Source organism: Cervus canadensis, chromosome 2 (assembly GCF_019320065.1).
Source record: "Cervus canadensis isolate Bull #8, Minnesota chromosome 2, ASM1932006v1, whole genome shotgun sequence".
Taxonomy (NCBI): Eukaryota; Metazoa; Chordata; class Mammalia; order Artiodactyla; family Cervidae; genus Cervus; species Cervus canadensis.
In genome coordinates, this window is record NC_057387.1 from 46,048,182 (window position 1) to 46,065,917 (window position 17,736).

Below are 17,736 nucleotides of genomic sequence, written 5' to 3' on the forward strand. Positions count from 1 at the left end.
AAATCAGCTATTTAGAAAATTTATGAGATAATCACAAAATATGAACATGACATTTGATGACATTAAAGAATTACTATCATTTATTTTTAGTTGTAATAATGGTACTGGGCATTGCATTTTTTAAATATTCCTTATATCTCTTCTGTTTAGAGATACTACAAAAAATTTTATGGATGAAATGACATAATGGATTATTTCCAAGTTGGAGGACAGGGAGAAACTGATTGGGGGTATAGATTAGCCATGATCACTGTTGAAGATGGTTAGTAGTTACACGGGAGTTCATTATATCATTCTCTCTATTTTTGTATACTTTGAAATTTTTCCTAACAAAAAAATTTAGTTTCAGAAAGAAAAAAAGTTCATTGCTAGTTCTTTTGCCCCTGACAAGTAAGCCATCACTTGATGGGCAGAATTTGTCCCACGAGTACTTTACTCACTAAAGGCTCATGGCAATGCTCATCCCTGAGATTTTCCACATGCAGTTGGAGTGAATAAAACATCCTTGGCTCACGCTTTCTCTCCCTGAGAATCTGAGCAGCACTATTCCTCCAACTCCTGATGCTGAATGTGGCTGTGAATATGAATATGAAGTCAGCCTGATATTTTCCCCTCTCTAAGTTACTTCAGACTTTTACTGTGCAAAATATTCTTCCTTCATTTTTAGAGTTCAGTCTCACCAGGATATTTCTTGTTATGATGGTCTGGGTCAATATTTCTTGGTACACACTGTTTTTTCAGTTTTTGTAGACACATTTTCTTATCAGAAAGTTTCCCTGAATTGTATCTTTAAATGTTTGGGTTTTCCTTCATTGTTTATGTTTTTCTCCTATTACTCAAATGAATGTATCCAGGATGTCCTTTTCTTGTCTTTTATGTCCATTACTTCTATCACTGCTTTTATGGTGACTCTTTTCTTCATATTTCTTCCAATTGTGTCTTCATTCTATATTATTTCCTGCATCTCAGTTCATCTTTTTTTCCACTTACCCCCCACCTCTCCTCTGTGTTCATCAATTTTTTCTTTGTGGTCTTCATTCATCAAGCTAATCGCTTCACTGAGTGTATTTTTATTTTAATTCATGACAATTTGTCAGGACCAGAGTGTCATCTGCTTGGGAGTATTTTGCATCTGCAGGACAGTTTAGCTGCTCTTTTCTACTTTTCTTCCCATAGGATCTATCAATGGCTTCTTTTTTCAGCTTGTCATCATTGAATGAGTTGCACTTTCCCAAACCAGCTGTTTACAAGAAGTTCTCTGACTGGAGAGAGGCCAGGGGGGCTTCCCAAGTGGCTCTAGTGATAGAAAACTCACCTGCTAATGCAGGAGACATAAGACACACGGGTTCAATCCCTGGGTCAAAAGATCCTCTGGAGGAGGGCATGGCCACCCAGGCCAGTATTCTTGCCTGGAGAATTCCATGGACAGAGGAGCCTGTCGGTCCATAGACTTGCAGAGTCGGACACAACTGAAGCAACCTAGCACACACACCCCAGAATTAGACTGTTCCCTGCAAATACAGCTCACCTTTGGATTCTTGGTGCTGTTGGTGACTGTATTCCTTGGAGCCAAACCAGGAAAGGCACACTCTTGCACTAGCCCTGCTAACCTGAATTCCTGGACAGCTATGTTCATTTTAGCACTTCCATGAGCCCTTCCCCTTCAGGATGGTGTGTTCGCAGGGACCTCCCGTGATCTGCCATCCCTAACCCTCTCCCACTCTCTGTGTTACTTTTTGTTTCCGCCTCTGCAGCTGCTACACAATTTCAGCTTCTCTTAGCAGTTCTTACAGGTGTTGCAGACTCTGTGGTTTATATTTGTCTCCTGGTTTTTCTGAAAATGACAGATTCTTCCTTTTCTTTTTCTTTTCCTTTTGTATGATCCCTAGGACATGAGGAGGGGAAATGCTGTCATGCATAGCCTCATGCATACCAGAAGTCTGACATTATTAGGAAGACACTCTTGAGAAGCTTTATGCCTCCCTTTTATCGTGGCTGACTTTGGTTTTGTTACTCTGATTTTAATGAATTTACCCTCTATAAAAACTGTTCACTTTCTTCTCACTCAGAGTGTGTTTAGTCCATTGGAGGCTTTCTGAGCAAGAGTAAACCATCTCATCTGGGAAAGCATAAAAATAATGTAAAGGGAATGATAAGCCCAGATGCAATAGAATTCTTCCACTCAGTCAATCCTGAAATGGAAGCAGGATTATTGCAAACCAACTTATGATGCCTTACCAGCTGCTGAATTGGATTCTGCTTTAACTCTGCAAGATGACAGGATGAACTTATTTTCTTTCATGTAATGAAACCAGGATCTTTCATGGTCAGTAAGAGTGCGGAAGCATCTGGATTCATTGACTGCAACAGACCTTAATAGTGTGTAACTCGCTGGGGGAAAATTGTGTGTCTCATATTGTCATTTTGCATCTGTTACCCTGATTAGGATCATTGTAATACATTCAGATTCATTAATGGTGGCTACTTTGGATCCCTAAATAATTAATGGAATCATAGGTGTCTCCCTCAGCAACAACCTGATGGCACTGGGTATTAGGCAGGGCCGTGAGCTCTGAATAAACAGCTCTGACACAGCTCCATCTGTTTTGCCAGGCACCTACTCTTACACCAGCTTTCTTAGCCTAGCCTAGAAAAGCAGGCAGCACTAAGAGTAGAAACCAAAGCAGACTCCCTGAATCATGATGATTTTAAATGAAAGATTTGTTGTTGTTTTTCAGTCGCTCAATCGTGTCCAACTCTTTGCAACCAACCCATGGACTGCAGCATGCCAGGCTTCCCTGTCCTTCACTATCTCCTGGATTTTGTTCAAATTCCTATCCATTAAGTCAATGATGGCACCCAACCATCTTATCCTATGTCACCCCCTTCTCCTTCTGCCTTCAATCTTTCCCAGCATCGAGATCTTTTCCAATGAGTTGGCTCTTCGCATCAGGTGGCCAAATGCAAGATGCCAGTCTCCAACTCATCTAGTGAATCAAAATCCCTGTATGGGTTACCTGGGAATCACCATTTTGATAGGCATTCCAGTGTTTCTTATGTGCCCGAAAGATTGAGAAGCTCTAAATGGAGTCCTCTTGCCCAGAAAAAGTCAGCAAGTTCGGAAAAACATTATGTTGTGAATCCCAGTCCTCTGGACTTCTATAACATTGTGTGTGGATTTCAGTGGTGCTGGTGGTAAAAAAAAATTCACCTGCCAATGCTGAAAATGTGGGTTTGATCCCTGGGTAGGGAAGACCCCCTGGAGAAGGATATAGCAACCCACTCCAGTATTCTTGCCTGGAAAATTTCATGGACAGAGGAGACTGGTAGGCTACAGTCCAGGCGGGTCGCAGAAAGTCAGATACAACTGTGCACATACACAGTTTCCTTACCCTACATGTCTGATATGGTTTCATGGCTTGAAGGAAAGAATTTCTCCTACTTTTAAATTCAAAAGGAGTCTCTTCCTCCCTCACCTGAGTTTGTTGACTGCTCTGCCTGGTTCAACATGTACTCTGAGGATGAGCAGTTGACCACATTTGGAGCAAAAGTGCTAATATTTTAAGATTTTTCTGAGAGCAAATCTAAACAAATAAAAAAGAAAAGCCAGTTTATTAGGCTGCGATTAAAAACACACACACAATTAACTGTGGAAGCGCTTGTTTCCCAATGTCCCGAGGACAATGATTCTTGGCAGATTTTTCAATTTATCTGCATTTCGTCAAAGTAGAAGACTATGCAAATAAATGACAGTGGCATATCCTGAGGGCATTGCAGAGGTCATGAAAAGATCTATAACCCGCACAAATTGCAAACATTAATAAAGAAAATACCCTAGTCAGGAACTGTGGAGTCAATGTGTATTTGCAAATGTCTCAAGACTAGACAGAAAGAGGAGGGAGGGAAAGATGAATATAGAAAATGAAGATGCAGGAAGGGACCAAGAAAAGACCAAGGAGCTCTGACACAATTTACATCCCAGAAATCATTCTTCTGGGGTGGAAGGAAGCCCCTCTCAGTAGCCCTGCCCATAGTTGTGTGTGAGCAAGTATTTAATCATTCCGTCATGTCTGACTTTTTGTGATCCCATAGACTGTAACCCACCAGGTTCCTCTCCATGGGATTTTTCAGGAGAGAATACTGGAATGGGTTCCTATTTCCTTTTCCAGGGGATTTTCTTGACCCAAGGACTGAACCCATGTCTCTTGCATTGGCAGGTGGATTCTTTACCACTGAACCATCAAGGAAGCTCTTCTATGGTTATCACTAGAAAATCAAACAATTAGTGGTATATTATGATTAAAAGATGCTTACTCCTTGGAAGGAAAGTTATGACCAACCTAGATAGCATATTAAAAAGCAGAGACATTACTTTGCCAACAAAGGTCCATCTAGTCAAGGCTATGGTTTTTCCAGTGGTCATGTATGGATGTGAGAGTTGGACTGTGAAGAAAGCTGAGTGCAGAAGAATTGATGCTTTTGAACTCTGGTGTTGGAGAAGACTCTTGAGAGTCCCTTGGACTGCAAGGAGATCCAACCAGTCCATCCTAAAGGAGATCAGTCCAGGGTGTTCATTGGAGGGACTGATGCTGAAGCTGAAACTCCAATACTTTGGCCACCTCATGCGAAGAGTTGACTCATTGGAAAAGACCCTGATGCTGGGAGGGATTGAGGGCAGGAGGATAAGGGGATGACAGAAGATGAGATGGCTGGATGGCATCACCGACTCAATGGACATGAGTTTGAATAAACTCTGGGAGTTAGTGATGGACAGGGAGGCCTGGCGTGCTGCGATTCATGGGGTCGCAAAGAGTCGGACACGACTGAGCGACTAATCTGAACTGAAATGAACTGAAAGTTATCAAAGAAAGCCAGAGGAGTCTTGCAAACTCCAGATGCCTAAATTACTATTCAAAATGTCACAGACACATGGAGCTAATACATGGCAGGCAAGAGGCATCACTGGCAAAAGAAATGGGTATTGAGAGAAGAGAAAAATTGCAAAGCGTTACTAAAGTGGCACAGGAAGTAGTCACCATGTATCAGGCTTTATTGTCAAGCATTTGTTGATTTAAACTGAATCCTCACTACAACCTTTCCAGATGACACTTATTTTACTGATCAGGAAACTAAATATGCAACAAGGACACTCATCTAGTGAGCTGGGTAGGACATAAACCATACACATCTAACTCCCAAGTCCTTACTTTAAACCACAATCTTACTATGGAAGATGCTGTATCCCTTTAGGCTCAAAAGCTGCCATTCTGGTAAAATACACAGGAGGAAGAGTCTGTGTCTATGAGTCTACACTAGATTGGCAGATGAGAGACACTGAGCCATTGAGGGAAATTAACAAGGCTTTGCACATGGGCAGCACAGCTGACTTGCTGGATGAAGGCTGAGACTTCTGATCAAGAATTCCCAGTTCCATCAGACATACATGTAGACAACAGATATTCACTCAATGAATCCGGGTTCAGTCCCTGGGTCAGTAAGAGCCCCTGGAGAAGGAAATGGCAACCCACTCCAGTATTCTTGCCTGAGAAATCCCATGGACAGAGGAGCCTGGCAGGCTACAGTCCATGGGGTTGCAAAGAGTCAGACACAACTGAGTGACTAAACAACAACAATGAATTACTTAATTTCAACTTTGTCAATCTGTATTCACAATGTAAAACACTGTATTGCCTAGCACATGGTTAGTGCCTAGTAAATGCCTGATGAATGAGTAAATAAACCAGTGAACGAATGAATGAATCAGTTTTCAAAGAAACAAGCATCCCCATATTCACCTGTAAAAAATCATTGCACATAGACAAGCACACCAACCCCACCATCATCAACTCTTTTTGCCAGACATCAGTTCCCAAGCTTCTGCATAAGGAAAGGGGGTATAGTCATTATCATCGCTGCTTATATAATAGACTGTGCCAAGAAAAGCAAACATAAATGAAGATCAGGCCATGAGCATTCATTCCCAGGCTGATGGCTCACATAGCCTCAGGGGCTTTGTCCATGACCATTGGTTTTTAGCATTTCTTTGCACTGCCCTTTTACTATAAGAATCAATCTGAACTTTTAATCATTTGCTCTTTGACCTACAGCATATGGATTTACAGCATACTTTTCACAGCTATGGGATCTTTGTCTAGTATTTTTCCATTGTTTAAAAATCAATCTTAACTAATTGAAGCTAATTTGAGATCAACAAAACCTTCCAGTCTCTATCCAGGGCCTATGAAAGTATTAAAATGCCCATACAGTTTTCCAGCTGAGTCAAGGCTCATTTCATGGGCAAGTGTAGGAAGGGCCCATCTTTAATAAATAGATTCTTTAGTCGTGCAGCTTTCAGTTGACAGATGGAAAAAAACAAAGGACAAAGTTAGACCTTCTAGGTTTCAAACAAGTTTTCACCACTATTAGATATGTGACTTTGAACAAATCACTAAGTCACACTCTATCTGTCTATCCCACTGAAAAATGAAGTGTTGAATTCTCTGCCAAATCTATAAACACACATGTTATTCATTATAGTCCATCTTAGTCCATAAGTTTTCCTTGTTTATTATCAAGATTGTGAGTTACTTGAGGATGTGCCATGAACTTCCTGCTTTCATTTCTTCCATTGCTTCCAGACACTGTTAAATACGAAAAGCTAATCAGCAGTCAACTGGATTGAAATAAATCAAGGCTCCCACATTTGCCTTCCAAAAAATTATGAAAACTTTTCCAAATTTATGTAAACAAACACTTCAATAATCAAAACAATATGCTGCACTTGGGGGTTTTTTCCTTTTGTTTTATTTCTCACTTTTGTGTCTCTGTGTGTGTACTTAAAATAATCCATGGTTTTTTCGCTCTTGGTTAAAAATTGTAATGGTTTTGTACATGATTTCCCCAAGTGAAATTTCCATTGAAAATGGGAAATATTCAACTTCTGTTTTCACAGAGTGGTTTAAAATGCATGACAATTAACGAATGAGTCACAGGCAGCCTCTTTCTGTAACTAATCCACTGCAAGCCAGATTCATCAATTACAGCAAGGATACAATATCCACCCAACCAAACACCCAGATTTCCTAGACTCTGTGTATCTTTTGTGTATTTTATTCATCAATTGTCTCCAATAAATTATGGCAAAGGTGTCTCCCTCCTCTACTCCACTTTCCGATCTATACTTAACTGCAGGGTAACAGCAATAGAAGCCATAACTAACAGCACCAGCCTTCTAAATCTGCAAGCTTGGGAAGAATCTCGTATCAGGGTGTTATGTGCTAGATTTAATGTGGATGTTGTAGTCTGAAGCGAAAATTATTTGTACAGCTGGAATATAACATTTGCATAAGTTACAATTAAAAGGGAAAATATAATTACAAATTTTCAACTTAATTTGAATGGTTTTTAAAATGCTCATTTGGCATAGGCAACAGCTTGCAGGCAAACAGAACACTCTCGGAGTTGCATCCCTTTGTCTGAGTAGCAGTAGTGAACAAATTTTGAAGGGTTTGCTTTAACCCCTGAATCCCAACAGTAGCCAGCACTGAGAACCTAAGGAACAAGGCACTATTTGTTTTCAGAATAGGATTACAACAGACACAACAATTCATAAATATTTGCATCTTTTAATTGTTTCTAAAAATGAAGTGGCAAGTGGCATCCAACAGTAACGTTATTTCTCCTGTGGAGCGAATGAGCAGTGGAATTTTAACTAGTTTCATTCCCTTTCAGCTCTCAGATCTGAGATCTTTGGTCACATCTCCTGTACAATGTTTTCCTCATATCACAGTCTCTTTAATGGCTCCAGTTTCTGATTTTTTTCCCTCCTTAATTACATGCCTTTTTCTTGTAGCTATCTCATACTGAAAGGCATGTCATTCTTCTCAGACCCAGGCTTGTCTAGGTATCCATGTACCAAGTCCATTTGTTCATTTGTTTTCAGAATTTCTTTTCTAAGAAGCAAAGGAATTCTTTTATTATCCTCAAACATGAGAATCAAAATTTTCATAAAATACTTACATAACATATTTACTTGAAACCCTGCTTTCCCAAAGTCATAACTGTGATTATTATGTAACATCCATTGTGTGGCATCAGTGAATTTTGAAAAAGAGACAAAAAAGAGAAAATTATTCCATTCAATCTTTCTCAGAAAAAAAGATGGATTGAAAAAGACATATAAATGGAAAAAAATGCTGTTATTATAAATTACAAAATTAACTATGCCTTTCTATTTTCCTGATCCATCTTTTCACAGCTATCTCCAAATAAGGAGACACCAGAACATACTCTTGGAAATAAATGAATTATAAAAACTGACCCTTTGTTCTATTTGCCTTGAAATCTGAAAAAGAAATTCTATGGGAAACCAAAGAATATAAAGTAATAATATTACCTTATTTCATCTTTTTCCTGAGAAACCACAAAGGTGCTCATTTGATTGAGAGTATTATTAAATAGTATGATGCTTTTTTAATCACAGAAACTCTGTTTATTTATGGAATAACAAATACAGGACAATGAGAAGCACCACACCACCTTTAGGAAAATACACTGTTGCTTCAAACGACTTGTTAAAACTAACAAGGAAACTATCTACATGATGACCCTGTGGACAGTCAGCTTTTGTGCAACAAACTTGCAATAACTTCATCACTCGAAAGTGGAATATAAATTAAACATATATATGATAAACAAATATATATCTTAATTATATTTTAAAAACTTCCAATATTTTAATAAGCTTTATCCCGGGGACTATCAGGTCCTGTCAACCTCCTGGCCCACCAGTGTTCTCTTTTCTCTTTGATGCATTATGGATAATTATTTCAGACCCTAAGTTTAGATTCAAAGTCATAAGCCAGAAGTGGACCATTTCCTAGAGTAAGTGGTATTTCCCAAACAGTGGAACATTTTTAACACTGGTGAGATCGTTTTAGTTGCCAAATATCCAAATATTTTTATTGCTATTTTTTTTTAAATATAACTACATCAAATTTGTGATTTCACCGATTTTATTCCCTAGAATGACATTGAGGAAAAATATCACAGATGGTATTCAGGCATAGCAAAGTCATGAAAGAAGTTCTTTACTGTCTGAGCCACCAGGGGGCTCGAAAGAAGTACTAAAATGACTGAAGTTTAGGAAACAGTATCCTAAAATATCACTTCTCCATCAGGGACTGAGTTCTTAATTTTTTTAGGAAAAAAGAAATCTTTTTCAAAACTAAATTTGGAAGGAACTTAAAACCCCAAGGAAGAGCAAATTATTTTTAAATTTTACTCTTCTCTTTGGTTCATGGAAGACATTTCTCAAAAAGAGTAAAAGAACTGCAGCACAGTGACTTTCCTTGAATGTATAGAGTCAGTTCGGAACAAGCGTTCTCAGTGAGATATGGGAATTTTTCCAGAAGGAACCTCATAACAGGCCAAGACCAGAAGAGATAAAGAAGAGCCTCTGCCAAGTTGTGGGTATGGTACAGGTTGCTTCTTGTGCCTCAGAAAGTCATGTCAGGGCAGGAAGGGAGGATGCTAACCATCATGTGAGGGTTGCCTGGAAAAAGACCCTGGGCGGAGCTCCCAGAGGTGGAAGCAAACAGGAGAATTGGAGCTTGCCAGCCCCCCTTCCCTTCCAGCTCCGCATCTCCTGCTCTTCCCCTCTTCCCTCACTCCTTCTCTTCCCTGCCCTTCTTTATCTCCTCTTCTCCCTTCACCAACTGAATTGTTTAAAAAAATGAAAGTGTTATTTGCTCAGTCATGTCGAACTTTTGCGAACTAACTGTAACAACACGAAAATATGCTTTTTCATTATTGAATGTCTTTATATACAGCCTTCTGTTTTCTCCTGAGTTTCAAATGTGCATGATTTCAAAGTTTTATATTTCTAGTTTTCCGAAAGGATTACAATCAGGCTTAAAAATGGCCCTAAGTTAGTTTTCGCTTGTATGTTGCTCTAAGACAAATAGTTTATATGATTCAGTGCCCACACTTACCACCAAGATTGAAAGTAGAGTGATAATCAGAGCTGAAGCAAAAGGATCCATTTTCCTCTCTTGGTAGGAAGACCTTTTGTTGTTGTTTATTAGCTAAGTTGTGTCCGAAGCTTTTGTGACCCCATGGACTGTAGCCCACCAGGTTCCTCTGTCCGTGGAATTTCCCAGGCAAGAATGGGGGAGTGGGTTGTCATTAGAGTAATACATGTAATATAGGAATAACTAATGGATTGGAGGAATCATTGTGTTTTGTTGTTCTTTGCAGCATCCTGAAGAAGTTATGCCATTCTGAACAGTAAAATCAAAGTCTAGAGTAATTCACTATTAAGAGAAAATAGATCACTCTTTTAAAATATTTCTTTATACCCCTTTTTCATATAAACTATATCTCCTGCAGCAAGTGTCAGAATGAATGGGTGGATAGACAGGGCTTTTCATTCCAAATTCCTCAGAACCCTGCAGCTGCTTGGGTGCAGGGTGAGAATCCGTTGCGGAGGGAAAGTGGGATCATGTGGAAAGCTCTCCATGCTCCACCTCCCTCCACCCCATGGCAACTCCACTACTACCCATTTTATATATGAGAGTCATTGCAGAATTTCATTTTTTAAAAAGGATTCCACGGTTTTTAAAATTTAGAAAGTCATAGAAATAAAAAAGTTCATGTGCCTGGATTGACCCTGGGAAAATGGAAAAGGATACACAGATGGTGAATGTTTCCTTAGTCTAATAGCTCCATTTTAATTCTTTAAAAGACTGTATCTTGCTCTTCTGTGACTTTGTAAATTAGTCCCTACTCTCTCTATCTCCTACTCCTTGCGGGGGGGGGGGGGGTCACATAGATCAAATTGATTGGGCTACTCTCCCTTTACAGTTTTATTTAAATTTGTCAAATATTAATAACTAAGATCTCTGTTCTGACGAGAACCAGACAAGTCTAAATATTTCTTACAGACAGAGCTGGCAAAATTCAAAAGCTGTTGGGGCAAAAGCAACTCATTAATTTCAATGGGTATTTGAGTCCCAAAGGGAAGACATACCTCATCATTGGAGCATTATGATGTCACAGAGGAACTTCATTAGTGTGCCTGTTAGAAGGGAGTCATGAGCGTTAAGTAAAACAAAATATAAATAACTTCTTAATTAGGTGTCCGTGAAAACTGGAGTGTCTCCAGAGTCGTTAGAGATGACCATGCTTGGCTGGCAGCTTTTTAGACTGAGGGTTAGTGCTGTCATAACCTTCTGTCACAGATGGAAGGTGGCTGGGAGATTCTGCATAGGTCCCCAGAAGACAGGGTGACGTGGATGAAGCATTCAAGGCAATCAGGAGTGACTTCATCCACACGGTTGAGGTCCCCTAGAGCAGGAGTTCTACAACTTCTTGGGGCCACTCCAGGAGAACAGAATATTTAGGAATCATCTCTACTTATGCTGAAGCAGGGGTGGGAGCAGGCATAGACAGAGACAACTTTATCAAAAGGAGTGACAAAACGGGACACTTGCATGTAAAACAAGGAGATTGGAACATTCCTTCACACTATGTATAAAAATAAACTCTTCTGGGCATACACACTGAGGAAACGAAGACCCAGAGGAATCGGGTGGAGAGGGAGGTGGGAGGGGGGATCGGGATGGGGAATAAGTGTAAATCTATGGCTGATTCATATCAATGTATGACAAAACCCACTGAAATGTTGTGAAGTAATTAGTCTCCAACTAATAAAAAAATTAAAAAAAAAAAAAATAAACTCAAAGTGGAGTAAAGACCTAAATGTAAGATCTGAAACTATAAAACTAGAAGAGGACATAGAACTCTGTTTACAGAAACAGTAGTGATTTTTTTCTGGATCTGTCTCCAAAGGCAAAATAAATAAAAGCTAAAATAAACAAATGGGACTTAATTAAGCTTTAAAGCTTTTGCACAGCAAAAGGAACCACCAGCAAAACTAAAAATAACCTTCAGATTGAGAGAAAATATTTGTAAATGCTATGACTGACATGGAGTTAATGTCCAAAATATATAAACAGCTCGTACAACCCAACATCAAAAAAAAAAAAGCAAAAACCCCTAAAACAACCCAATCAAAAAATGGGCAGAGGATCTGAATAGACATTTTTCCCAAATAAGACATACCAAAGGCCAACAACAGGCGAATGAAAAGATGTTCAATATCACTAATTACTAAAGAGATATAAATCAAAAACAACGAGATGAAAACCATCTCACACCTGTCAGAATGGCTGCCATCAAAAAATCTACACGTATCAAATGTTAGAGAGGAAGTAGAGAAAAGCGAATCCTCCAACAGTGTTGGTGGGAATGCAATGTTTGTGCAGCCACTGTGGAAAACAGTATGGAGGGTTCCCAAAAAACTAAAAATACTGCAGTCCATGGGATCGCAAACAGTCGGACATGACTGAGAGACTGAATTGACTGACTGACTGACCATATGACCTAGCAATTCCACTCCTGGGGATATATTCCAAAATTCTCCACTAATTTAAAAAGGTACAAGCACCCCAATGATTATAGCAGCATTATTTACAGTAGCCAAGGTATGAAAGCAATCCAAGTGTCCTTCAACAGACAAATGGATAACGATGTGAGATGTGTGTGTGTGCGTAATAGAATACTACTAAGTCTTAAAAAGGAATGACATCCTGCCACTTGCATCAATGTAGATGGACCTAGAGAATATTATGCTTATTGCGAACTAAGTCAGACAGAGAAAGACAAATACTGTAAGGTATCACATACATGTGGAATCTAAAAAATAATACAAATAAATTAATGTACAAAACAGAAACAAACTCACAGATGTAGAAAACAAACTAGTGACAATTGAAAGGAGGAGAAGCAAGTTAGGCATATGGGATTAAGAAATACAAACTACTGTGTATAAACTAGATAAGCAACAAAATATATTGTATAGTGCAGGGAATTATAGCCATTATCTTGTAACAACATTTAATGAAGTATAATCTGTAAAAATCCTGAATCGCTATGCTATAGACCTAAAACCAATATTGTAAATCAACTATACTTCAACTTTAAAAAAAGAATGAAGAAAATGAAACTTATTTTAATATAGGGCATTTTAACTATTTATTTCACATTAGAACCATGAAGACAGAGTCCTGTCCCTATCAATATTATAAGAAGCTAGTCCACAAAATACCCAGAGGCTAAGCAGACATCAAGTAGACTTTGAAGCACAGGTTGAAAATCTCCACTTGACAGCTCTTTTTGGTCTAGATTAACATGTTAGAGCTGTTGCTAGTTCCCTCCACCCTTCCACCCCCGACCCTTGCCTACAAAATTCCTTAACATGTGCCAAGGCCCTTCAGGATCCAACCCATTCTCCTTTCCCAGTCTTTCCTCTCATTGCAACTTAACCTGTACCCTGTCTTATAGGCCAGCCTGTACTGGCCCTTTGGTTTAGGTATATTCTTTTATCCAAAACCTCTGAATGGCAAATCATATTCATCTTTCAGAATCTAGTTCAAATTTCACCTCCTTACCTGAAGAATTCATGACTCTTCCTTTGTGTTACAGACACTATCCGAGCATCTACTTTAACACCTTATTTAGAAAAGAGTGTGGGGAAAGCAGCTTTTCCCTGAGACTGAGGTCAGCCACACCTGCACAGACCTAAAAAACCAATAGTGTGCATCCAGGGATCCGGCACACAGGGCACTGAGGGAGTAGCTGACTCGGTAACTAGTCCCACCGTGGCAGGGGAGGGGAGAGTTAGAGTACCGTGTGGCATTGGCCTCTTGTATCTGTCCCCAGTCTAACTCCACGAACACACGGTCAGATCTTTACAGACTGATGGTTTAAGAGCATTAATTCTGAAGCTCAGTGCCTAGATTCAAATATCAGTCCTGTCACTTGTGAGTTGCCTTGAGCAAGTCAGTTAACCTCTCCAGGCTCAGCGGAGATGATAACTGTGTTCCTGCTTCATGAGCTTATCATGAGGCTTATACATATTAGCATATATAAAGCTTTCCAGCAGTACCCATCACACAAGCGTCATATAACATACCCATCATATAACAAGCATCAGCTGCTATACTTAGAAAGAGAGATGGCAATTAAGTAAAAAATTAAAATGCTGTAAGGCCTTGGGGCACATACAGCACTAATTCAGAATCCCTGAGCTGAGAGAAAACAGAGGACCACCATAGAACAGAGGCCGTGTGGCACCCCGAAGTAATGGTGTCTAGTGGGACTAGCAGTCATCATAGCCCCAGCAGAAGGCTTAGGTGCTTCACAGAGGCAGCAGCCCTCGGAGAGAGCCATCCTCCATGGAGACAGCAGCAGGACCCAGCACAAGCAATGGCTGTCACCGTGCAGTCTCCATGGTTACCCACAGGTGGTGTTACAAGATATCCAAAGTGTCCAGAGGGTGCAGAGCAATGCAGTAGAAGTGACAGAGGATCCTGGATGAAGTGAGGACACCCAGTGTGCATGGTAACAGTGTCAGCAAAGGCAGTGAGGACAACGTTTGTTGTTGTTTAGTTGCTCAGTCCTGTCTGACTCTTTGCAAGCCCATGGACTATATCCTGGCAGGGTGCTCTTGCCTGGAATTCTCCAGGCAAGAATACTGGAGTGGGTAACCTTTTCCTTCTCCAGGGGATCTTCCCTGACCCAGGGATCAAACCTGGGTCTCCTGCATTACAGGCAGATTCTTTCCACCTGAGCCACCAGGGAAGCCTGATAACAACAAACAAAGGGGCAATACTCAATGGATACCACAGTCTGAGACATCAGCCTGACTCACGTGCCTGTGGAACACATTCCCTGAGGTCAACCAGGAATACGTGGGGGGTTTGATTTGCCAGGGTACAGAGGCCCTCTCGGAATCCAGTGTGATGAATCCCTCAGATTGTCATTGGTGAGACCACTTTTTTTCAGAAGGAAAATACTGAGACATCATGAAAAGCACATGTCTTGGTCTCAGATAGGCCTGTGCTCTATTCAAATGAAGATCTTTGGGTGTGTGTGCTAAGTCACTTAGTCATGTCCAACTCTATGCAACCGTATGTGCCTGCCAGGTTCATTTGTCCATGGGATTCTTCAGGCAAGAATACTGGACTGGGTTGCCATGTCCTCCTCAGGGGATCTTCCTGATCCAGGGATCGAACACATGTCTCTTACATCTCCTGCATTGGCAGACAAGTTCTTTACCACTGGTGCTACCTGGGAAGCCCGAAGATATTTACAGAGCATCTATTCTGTGCCTCGGGCTCTGCTATAGTTCGTGGAAACACCACAGCTAGCAAGGCAAGAAATTCCTCCTCACACAGAGCCTACCTTATAGCAGGGACACAGACAATAAAGTAAGAAATCAAGCTAATGAAATCCTTTCTGTTTGAGAGCTGTGAAGGCAGTAAAGCTGGTGATCTGGTTTTCAGGTGGGATAGAGGGAGCTCCTTAAATACAGCAGTCGATTGAAGTCTCTCACCCACAGTGAGGACAGATGGCCAGAATGGCAGCTCGGGGGGTTCTGGAGACAGAGAGTGGGACCCTGCGTTTCGGAGACGTGATACACTGGAGGAACAAAAGGAAGAACGAAGTCTGCAACAGAGGTCAGCAAACTGGTCTGTGGGCCAAACCCAGCCTGTTCCCTGCGTAGATAAATGAAGTTTCATTGGAACGTTTGTTCATCTATAATCTGTAGCTGTTTTTGTGCTGTCATAGCAGGGTTGAGTAGCTGCAACACAAACTGTATGGCTTGAAAAACCTTTAATATTTACTCTCTGGTCCTTTACAGAAAAAAAAGTGTGCTGATCACTGGTCTAAAGCCTAGCAAATGAGCTTGAGAGAGAGCGGTGGGAACAGAAATTTAGGGGGTACTGAGGGACAGCAAACTGCAGGATGCCATAAACCATGGCCAAGAACTTGGGTTACAATCTACACTTAATGGAAATCCGTTGGAAGGGTCCGAGCAAGGGAGACACGTGATGTGACTAATATTCTCCGCTCTGGGAGCTGTGTGGAGACGGACTGTAGAGACAACATGGCCGCAGGAAAACAAGCTAGACAGATGCCATAGAGCCCAGGGAGAGAACAAGTTATCGTGGCTGAGGATGGCAGCCGTGCAGATGGGGACACGTAGTCAAGATGTATTATCTCAGGTGTAACAAATTTGAGGATCCCAACTCAGCCGTATAACCTTAGGCAAGTTACTCAGACTCTTAAAGCCTCACTTCCTTGTGAGTAAAACCCTCAGAGCACTACTGTGTGGATTAAATTACAAAATGCACCCGAGGTATCTGTCAAAAAATGTGTTCAGTCAATGTTGGCTGTTATTGTTGCTGTCGTTGGTGTTGTTGACAGGGGAGGCCCATGGAAAACTAGGTCAGAGCACGTACCTCATTGTGTGAGCAGCGCCCTTCTCTCTCTGACCAGACTGGTGCTTCCCCCAGAGACAGGGAAGTAGTTATTCATCTTTATATTCCCAAAACTGTGTCTGGCACATGGTGGATGTTTAATAAATGTATATTGATTTAACTATTAAGGTTTGAGGTTTTTTTGAAGGAAGGAAAGGTATTTTTCATTCTGCCATTTTTTACCAGAAGTGTTTCGTTTCTAGGATTGATGTGGTACATTTTTATGACACGGATCATGCTGAAGATACAGAGATAGTTGTATCTAAGGACAGCTAGTACTTCACATCCTATCCATTGCAAAGGGAAACTCAGATACTGTGCCCCAGGAAGCCTCTAACCTGATGAGATATGTCAACGATTACAATTATATATTAAATCTAAACTAAAAAGTCACTGTGCACAAGAAATTCAATCATGTCAGATGCTTCTGCATATAAAAAAGCTCTGAATTGTTTGAAAGTATCACACTGTTTTCAGACATTTATTTCAAACTAGTTGGACATTCTGATCCCTGATCCAGCCTTATTTTTTATTATTACCTTTTTTCTTTTAGAGTCATTATTCTGCCTATAATTGAGATTTCAGATTTTTTTTGCAACTTTCTTAATTCTTTGACATTACCACTTATGAAGAAAGTCTGGAAAATTTCCTTTCATAAAGGAGTTAAATTTTCTCATCATAAAATGATCGATACTGTCTAAACAATTATTTCAGGTGAAGTTAAATATGACATCCATAAATAGCTTCACATTTTGTGACATTTTAATCTTTTTAAGATGGGTTAAATACCATGATGGTTTTACAATACAAAATTATAAAACCCTAAATGGGCCATCTCAAACAAAATGTTACATTACCTGTTGTATTCACAGTAGTTACATGTGTCTTTACTATGTACCTGTTGATACATCTAAAAAGTAGCTAGAATTTCTTTAAAATTAAAATCAGCTAGATGAGAAAATATCTCAGCTGTGGTCAGCAAATCATAGCAGTACAATGCAAAGTTATCAGTTTAGAGGACAAACTCTAAACGTATGGGAAACTGAAAATAACAAAAATATTTAAAATAATAGGACACGAAAGAAGAAAATCCCTTATAATGGTTTTAAAAAAAAGTAAGAAGGAAAGAAATCCCTGAAACATCAGAGAACAGCCATGAGGAGGGAGATTTTTTTTTTTAACACGAAGTCTGGCATCTCACAAATAACGTATGTTCCATATTATGTGGCAGTTGCTATGGTAACAACCTTTATTTTCTGAAACAGTACACAGATGTGTACAACATACTAACTTGCTGGTTATAAATTACAGCTTTTCCCATAGTTCAATAACTTAAGAATTCTACACTTCC